We start from the raw sequence: 8,485 nt of genomic DNA, 5'->3' as shown, positions 1-8,485 counted from the left end.
CGGGACGGATTACGCAATAACCAAGGCTGACCACCAATTCCACCGACACCTCATTGGCAAGAAAGCAGCTAAACGGTAAGTGGAGTGCCTTTCTAGTCCTTCCCATGCTCACACTCTTCGTGTTTAGTAGATGGTATCAGGGGCTCTGTAGCTCACCCCGTGTGCTGTCTCCATCACATTTCCTCTGCTTTTCTGGAGTGGTGGTGGTACAAGGAGAGAAATGGGCCGTGAGGCCTTGCGATGGCTTTAACGGGTGAAAGTACCTTGGGAGCCTGAACAGTAGTGGAATTACTTTGATGTGTCCTGGAGGAATTTTTTTTTTTTTTTTTTTTCCACACGTTGCTCTGTGCGAATGACATTTTAGCAGCCAGTTGTGGGTGGTGGAAATGTGCTTGGTGAGCTTCTCCCTGTAGAGGAATGAAGGCGGTGGGTTGATTAGCATTGATAACACGCAGCTGTGGCCTTGCCTCAGAGGCAGTGGGTTGATTGACATGGACGACGTGCAGGTGTAGCTGGTTCCCGCTAAGGGGTTAAATAGCCCTGTGGCTTGTGGGAGAGGGTGTCAGCTGGAGGAGGAGCAGTGTGGTCTGGCCTCTGGAGGAAGGTGCTACAGCACCGGCAGTAGAATATGGCCAACGCTAAAGCCTTGTTGCGGTCTGCTAGTTTGATAGCACTGCAACGTGTCCCCAGCCAAGAGTTTGGGGTAGAAAGGAACGATTATCCTCTGCTCTAAATGTGATACTGTTTGGGGAATGTGAGAAACTATGGACTAGGGTATTGTTTATTAAGATTTATGTTAAGCCCAATGTAAAGGTCAGACAGTGTGAGAAACTATGGACTAGGGTATTGTTTATAAAGATTTATGTTAGGCCCAATGTAAAGGTCAGACAGCAAAAGATATAAACAGCCACAAGATACCGCTTGTGCAAGATAAGATAACCACCAGATGTCCAGGAACCGACAGAAACAGGACAAACTACCCCATATAAGGACATATGAGTGAGGGGTCAACTATGGGACAAAGGAGGAAGACTTCTTACTTCGGCCTCAACGACCACCAGAAGGCAGAAAACGACCCCCTAACAACAACTGAAGCATGCGCAGAGTACCTCCACTACCTCATGAACACGGGAGTAAAGATGTATAAAAAGGGACTGTTTGAACTGCTCAGGACGGCAGTTGGCGGAGCGCAGACTCCCCTGTCGTCCAGCGCTGTTTTTGCTCATATTCTACTTGCTGTAATTAATAAAATTTTAATTGGATTATGATCCATTGTGGTCTCAATTTATAACAATTTCTGGTGCTGTGACTCTGATAAGGAACGGTGGGCTTTGGTCCTCCGGGGAGGCGCCCCGCGACATTTCGCGGCCCCGCGACCAACAGCTTACTCCAACCTTACCGACGAACCTAAATTCTAGAATAATGAGCAAAGGAGAAACCGGTAAAATCCCATAAAAATTCTGTGCACGGGAGTCCGGACGAAGACGCAGGACGCGTAAGTATATTGCGAATTTGTTCGCGGGTTTGCCGTTCGGGCGGGATTGGGTTTCCTGGGATATAACGAGTGAGAGGTTCGATATACTGAACCAAGCGAGTGCGGACTCTTAAGTACTGCGTTTCCCATCTCCCGCGAGGGACTGGGCCAGGAACAAGGGGAGCGAGTGAGTGTATGTTTGTGGATATTCCAGAAGATGGGGGCGAAGGGCAGCAAGCCTTCGACTCCCATGGGAAGGGTACCCACTGTACCTAAGAATACCCCTCTGGCATATATCTTAGACAATTGGAGATATTTCCTTGGAACCCTAGGGAAAGATAAGCAGAAGATGATAGAATATTGTACTAAGATATGGGGAGGGAAGAAGATTTCTAAAAATGTCTTTTGGCCAGTCTATGGGTCAGAAGAAGATTGGGTAAGACAGCAATTAAACCTCTGGGTTAATAATAAAAACCCCCTTAACCCGGAGGAGAGTCGATATGCGGAAGTGTGGCTAGAAAGACCGGGAGCTAGACTTTACCCACTGAATGAAATGAAAACTAAACAAAAGAAAAAGCAGGAAGAGTTGGACGAAACCCTTCTAACCCCCCCTCCTTACATTCCTCCTCCTGCTCCCGCAGAGGTCCCCAGAGCGCCCACTCCCCCACCAGAGTCGGAACAAGGGTCTCCCCCTCTTCCTAGACGCATAACTAGAAGTCAGAAAGGGGCAGCTCAAATGTACCCCCTAAGGGAAATACCCATGGGGGGACCTCAACCTGTGATCGGATATATTTCCGTACCCCTAAACTCGGCTGACCTACGAGATTTTAAAAGAACCGAGATGGGAAACTTAATTGAAGACCCACTCGGAGTGGCAGAAAGATTAAATCCATTTTTGGGACCAAACCTTTATACTTGGGATGAGATGCAATCTATCCTTGGTCAATTATTTACTACCGAGGAAAGAGATATGATTAGACGAGCAGGAATGAGACTGTGGGATGCTCAGCATGCCCAGGGACCCCAAGCAGATATGAAATGGCCACTCCAAAGACCTAATTGGGATAATCAGGATCCAGTGCATAGAACTCATATGCAGGACCTGAGAACTATAGTAATCCAGGGGATTAGGGAAGCAGTACCCCGTGGCCAGAATATCAATAAAGCATTTAATGAAATGCAAAAGAAAGATGAAAGCCCTACTGAGTGGCTGGAACGACTGAGGAAAGCCCTTCAGCTGTACTCTGGGGTAAATCCAGACGACCCTTTAGGGCAAGCGCTCCTCAAAACTCAGTCTGTGGCAAAATCACGGGAAGATATCAGAAAGAAGATTGAAAAGTTAGAAGACTGGCAGAATAGAGGGTTGGATGAATTATTGAGGGAAGCTCAGAAAGTCTACGTAAGGCGGGAAGAAGAGAGCAGCAAGCGACAAGTAAAAATGATGGTAGCAGCAGTCAGAGAGGATTGCAAAGGGCAAACTGGTGAACACAGATCTGCTGGAACGAAACAAGGGAACGTAGTAGTAAAGAAGGAACAGAGATGTTGTTTTTACTGTGGAAAAAGGGGACATATAAAACAGAATTGCAGAGAAAGGATCAGGGATGAGGAAATATTGAAAACGGAATAGGAGAGTCAGGGGCTCTATATCTTAGGGGACCGGAGTCATCATGAGCCCTTGATAAAATTAAAAATAGGTCCCCATAAACAAGAGTTCACCTTTTTAGTAGACACTGGGGCTGAGAAATCAACTATTAAGCAAATACCTGAGGGATGTAAAGTTTCCCCTGAAAAAGTACAAGTAATTGGGGCAAAAGGAGAACCCTTTAAAGTAAGCAAAATCAAAAATGTGGTATTCGAAACTGAAAATAAATTTGGAATGGGTGAACTCTTGCTCGTCCCTGAAGCAGAATTTAATCTGTTAGGACGAGATTTAATTGTTGAATTGCAATTAGAAATTAAAGTGAAAAATCAAGAGCTAACAGTGTCTGCTTATCCTTTGACCGTGGATGATCAAAAACAAATTAACCCTGATGTCTGGTACTCTCCAGACACAATTAGTAGACTGGAAATCCCACCGATTAAAATTCAAATTTCCGAACCCCACATACCTGTGAGGGTAAGGCAATATCCCATATCCCTAGAAGGACGGAGGGGATTAAAACCAGAAATCGATCGATTGTTAGCACAAGGAATCTTAGAGCCTTGTATGTCACCCTTTAACACCCCCATTCTGCCTGTGAAGAAACCAAATGGGAAATATCAGCTCGTACATGATCTAAGGGAAATAAACAAAAGAACTATCGCCCGGTTCCCTGTAGTAGCAAATCCATACACACTGCTAAGCAAGCTAGGACCCCATAACTCCTGGTATAGTGTGGCTGATTTAAAGGATGCCTTTTGGGCCTGTCCACTGGCAGAAGAATGCCGTGATTATTTTGCCTTTGAATGGGAAGACATAGAGACAGGCCGTAAACAGCAATTGAGATGGACCGTGCTTCCTCAAGGGTTCACTGAGTCCCCTAATCTGTTTGGACAGGCCCTGGAAGAGCTCTTAAAAGAATACCAGGTACAAACGGGAAACGTGCTGTTACAGTATGTAGATGATCTGCTCATAGCAGGAAATAATAAGGAGGATGTAAGAAAAGAAAGCATTCGGCTCCTAAACTTTCTTGCACAAAAGGGACTACGGGTATCACAAGAAAAGTTACAATTTGTGGAGGAAAAAGTGAAATATTTGGGGCGTTATTTGTTTAACGGCAAGAAGATATTGGATCCAGAGCGCATTAAAGGAATTCTGGAATTACCTATGCCTGTCACTAAGAGGCAAATTCGGCAGGCATTAGGGCTATTTGGGTATTGTAGGCAATGGATAGAGAACTACAGCTTTAAAGTTAAATTCTTATATGAACAACTGTCTAAAGACAAAATGCCCAAGTGGACCCCTCAGGATCAAGAGCAGTTTGCCAGTCTCAAAAGGGAGCTAAGCCAAGCACCGGTTTTAAGCCTACCAGATTTAAAGCGGCCATTCCATTTATTTGTTAACATATATGAAGGAACGGCATTCGGAGTATTAACTCAGGAATGGGCCGGACAAAAGAAACCGGTGGCATACTTATCAAAGCTGTTGGACCCTGTGAGCAGGGGTTGGCCGAGTTGTTTACAAATCATTGTTGCTGCTGCCTTATTACTTGAGGAAACGAATCGCATTACCTTTAATGGAGAAGTTGTCTTATATGCGCCTCATAATATCAGGGGAGTGTTACAACAAAAAGCAGAAAAATGGCTTACAGATAGCCGATTATTAAAGTATGAGGGAATACTTATAGAATCCCCTAAACTATCTTTGAAAACTATTGGAGCAGTTAACCCCGCTGAATTTTTGTACCCAGGAGAAGGTAATGAACTATTGCACAATTGTTTTCAAGCAATTGAACAGCAGTCACGCATTAGGCCAGACTTAGAAGAAGAAGAACTACAATGCGGAGAAGTATTATTTACAGATGGGTCATCACGAATAGTGGAAGGTAAACGATTGTCCGGATATGCCATCGTTAAGTTGGAAAAAAGAGAATTTAAGACAATAGAATCAGGCCCCCTGAGTGCCAGCTGGTCGGCTCAAGCCTGTGAGCTGTATGCATTGTGGAAAGCATTAGTGTCACTGAAGGGAAAGGATGGAACTATATATACAGACTCACGCTATGCGTTCGGAGTAGTGCACACTTTGGGGAAAATATGGGAAGACAGAGGATTCGTTAACTCACAGGGAAAAGAACTGATACACCCGGAATTAATTCGGCGAGTTCTGGGGGCATTAAAAATGCCGAATAAAATAGCAGTTGTACATATAAAGGGACACCAGCGAGGTACAAGTTACCAAGTTAGGGGAAATAATGCAGCTGATACAGAAGCAAAACGAGTGGCAGGCAATTATAGTACGATTTTAACTATACAACAAATACCTGTTAGTAAAAATTTGAGTTTTGAGTCTGCAGAAAAGGAAAAACCAGAACAAATGGGAGCTAAGGAACAGGATGGTAAGTACATATTGCCAGATGGGAGAGAAGTTTTGCCGAAGGGCATAGCACTTGAAATATTTTCAAAAATACATAGTAAAACACACTGGGGAACCCAGGCGTTAGTTGATCATTTCAATCAACAGTTTGCCTGTATAGGCGTATATAACATAGCAAAGACAGTCACGGCAGCCTGCGAGACCTGTCAAAAGGTTAATCGAAACAACATGAGACAAAAGCCTCTTGGAGGACGTTCCCCAGCATACAGACCTTTCTCACACATACAAGTGGATTTTACTGAACTACCCAGGGTAGGGCGTTAGAAATATTTATTAGTAATGGTGGATCATTTAACACATTATGTTGAGGCTTTTCCTACCTCCAAGGCAACTGCTAACCAAGTTACTAAAGTGTTACTTGAACACATTATACCTCGATATGGAGTACCTGAAGTAATCGACTCGGACAGAGGAACACACTTTGTGTCAAAAATTGTTAGAGATCTAACAGAAAGCTGGGGTATTAAGTGGGAATACCATACGCCATGGCATCCACAAAGTTCGGGAAAAGTTGAAAGGATGAATGGAGAAATCAAAACTATTTTGACTAAATTAATGATAGAAACCAAATTATCATGGATTAAGTGCCTACCCATGGCGCTATTAATTCTCAGAACCAGACCCCGAGCAGATGTAGGAATATCAGCGTTTGAAATGGTGTCTGGAATGTCCTATAGAATTGAAAGTCCACAAACAAATGTTTTAATTCGAGACCGTGTGATTAATGAATACGTTTCACGATTAGCAGAACATCGTAACAAGCTTTGGGAACATGGACTGATTGTACAACGACCACCGTTGGACTTAAAAATTCATACTCTTAAACCTGGGGACCGGGTATTGGTTAAAACGTGGAAAGAAGAAACCCTAAAACCCAATTGGGAGGGACCTTATCTTGTTCTGCTTACAACAGAAACGGCTGTCCGGACTGCTGAGCGTGGATGGACTCATGCTAGTCGCATTAAAGGCCCAGTGACGAGACCCCACTGGAAAGTAATCAGTACTCCAGGTGACACCAAGATAACCCTGAAAAGATAACGTAATGATAGAGACTTTATTTGATTATTTTGCCGCATTACCTTTTGGTATAAAGTGTGTATTGTTGTTTATATTTGCTATAATTGTTTCTTTTTTTATCTATTATATATGGAAGCGTACAAAGTGTGTTGAAGGAAATTGCTAAACTTATGCAACCACACAATATCAAGTATAAGAAGATATGCTGATGCAAATAATGTATGCACTCTAGATATATGAATTAGATGTAATAATTTGAACTGCAATTGTTATCCATTTGCTTGTTTCAGGTGTAAGGTATGCCAGAATAAATGGTGGACACACTGTGAATATGGATACCCTCCAATAGGAGTTTGCACACAGTGTTGGAAAATTCAAAGAACTCTTACGGAGTGGAAATTAAAACAATTAGAGTCTAAACAAGAAATTATTCGAGAATCCCATGAGTGGTGGGAAATTTTTGCCAAAGGAATAAACCCTCAATATTATTGTTACCACTCCACCGAACCAGTCCCCTTTGTAGCTGAAATCTTGGCTATAAAGTGCAGGAGGGAAGTACTAACCGTGTCTTGCTTGGCCCCATTAATTAAAGCTGCGAAGTAGGAAGCCTATGTAAACAGGCAAAAAGCCCGCAACAGCTATTCTCCTGAAGAATTCCCTTGCTGCCGAGAAGATGGTACACCCCGTGGCTCGAAGCAACCGAGTCGACGGGCGAGGCAGAGGAGAAACAAACCATGGAGAAAAGAGCCAGAAAAATGGGATGCAAAAGCAGCCATGGCCGAACTTCCCCAGGACTGGTAAGAATATACTTAAATTAACAAAATTAACAAACACCCTTTTTCCTGGTATACCATTAATTGTGCTATTGATAATAACCCAAGCAAAAGGGGGAAACCCACATGAACCATTTAAGTGGGAACTAATATCTTGGGAAGGAACGAAAACAATAGCCACTTTTAGCAACCCAGGGCCACCTGAATTTGTAGTGAAACTTTGTAATTTAGTACCAATACCTTGTGAAAAAGGACCTCCATTTTATTTATGCCCGGCCTCTGGACAGCCTTACTGTAATTATCCCGGACACTATTATTGTGGTTATTGGGGATGTGAGACAATAGCCTCGGGCTGGACAGTAAAGGCTCCTGATAAATATATAAAAGCAACCTGGACTCCGAACGGATGTGTACCTGAACAAACGGGTGTAGATCTTACAGGTCTGCGCGACGTGGATTATGTAGCTCCACGTAACAAAAAAGTCTGTACCCACATCAAATTTCAAGTATTGCATCCCCTAGAAGACGAACATGTTAGTAGGACGAACATGGGGAATACGTGTCTATGCAGGAATTCCTAAAGATTGGGGAGGGCACTTTCTCATAAGAAAAATTAAAATACCATATGATTCACTCCCTGTTGGGCCGAATAAAGTATTGAATTCACCCACTTTCCCTAAGAAAAAGATTGTCCCCACAAGTGTTACAACCACTCGTCCAAACTCCCTATCAGTAACAGATAAAACAACTAATGACACGGTGACTGAGTTCTCTTTAGTTAGGGATTCAGGAGTGTCAGAGTCTAAAGACCCCTTATGGGATTTAATGCAAGCCTCTTATCATACCCTTAATGAAAGCAAACCAAATTTAACTAAGGAATGCTGGTTATGTTACAATGTTAGACCACCATATTTTGAGGCAATCGGAATACCAGATAGGATTCAATGGTCTAGTGGTTCAAACCCACAAGAATGCCCGTGGGATGACCAGAGGAACCATACGCAAGGAATTACTATTCAATTGGTAACAGGTCAAGGAAAACGTATAGGTACAGTGCCCGAACAATATCAGCCCTTGTGTAATCAAACAATCACTAAAGCTAACATAAAGAAACACAAGAATCAAAATGACAAATGGGCTATCCCGACA

The sequence above is a fragment of the Falco peregrinus genome, chromosome 21, assembly GCF_023634155.1.
Source record: "Falco peregrinus isolate bFalPer1 chromosome 21, bFalPer1.pri, whole genome shotgun sequence".
NCBI lineage: Eukaryota > Metazoa > Chordata > Aves > Falconiformes > Falconidae > Falco > Falco peregrinus.
The sequence above is the reverse complement of the archived record's forward strand: the minus strand, read 5'-3'. Positions refer to the sequence as shown.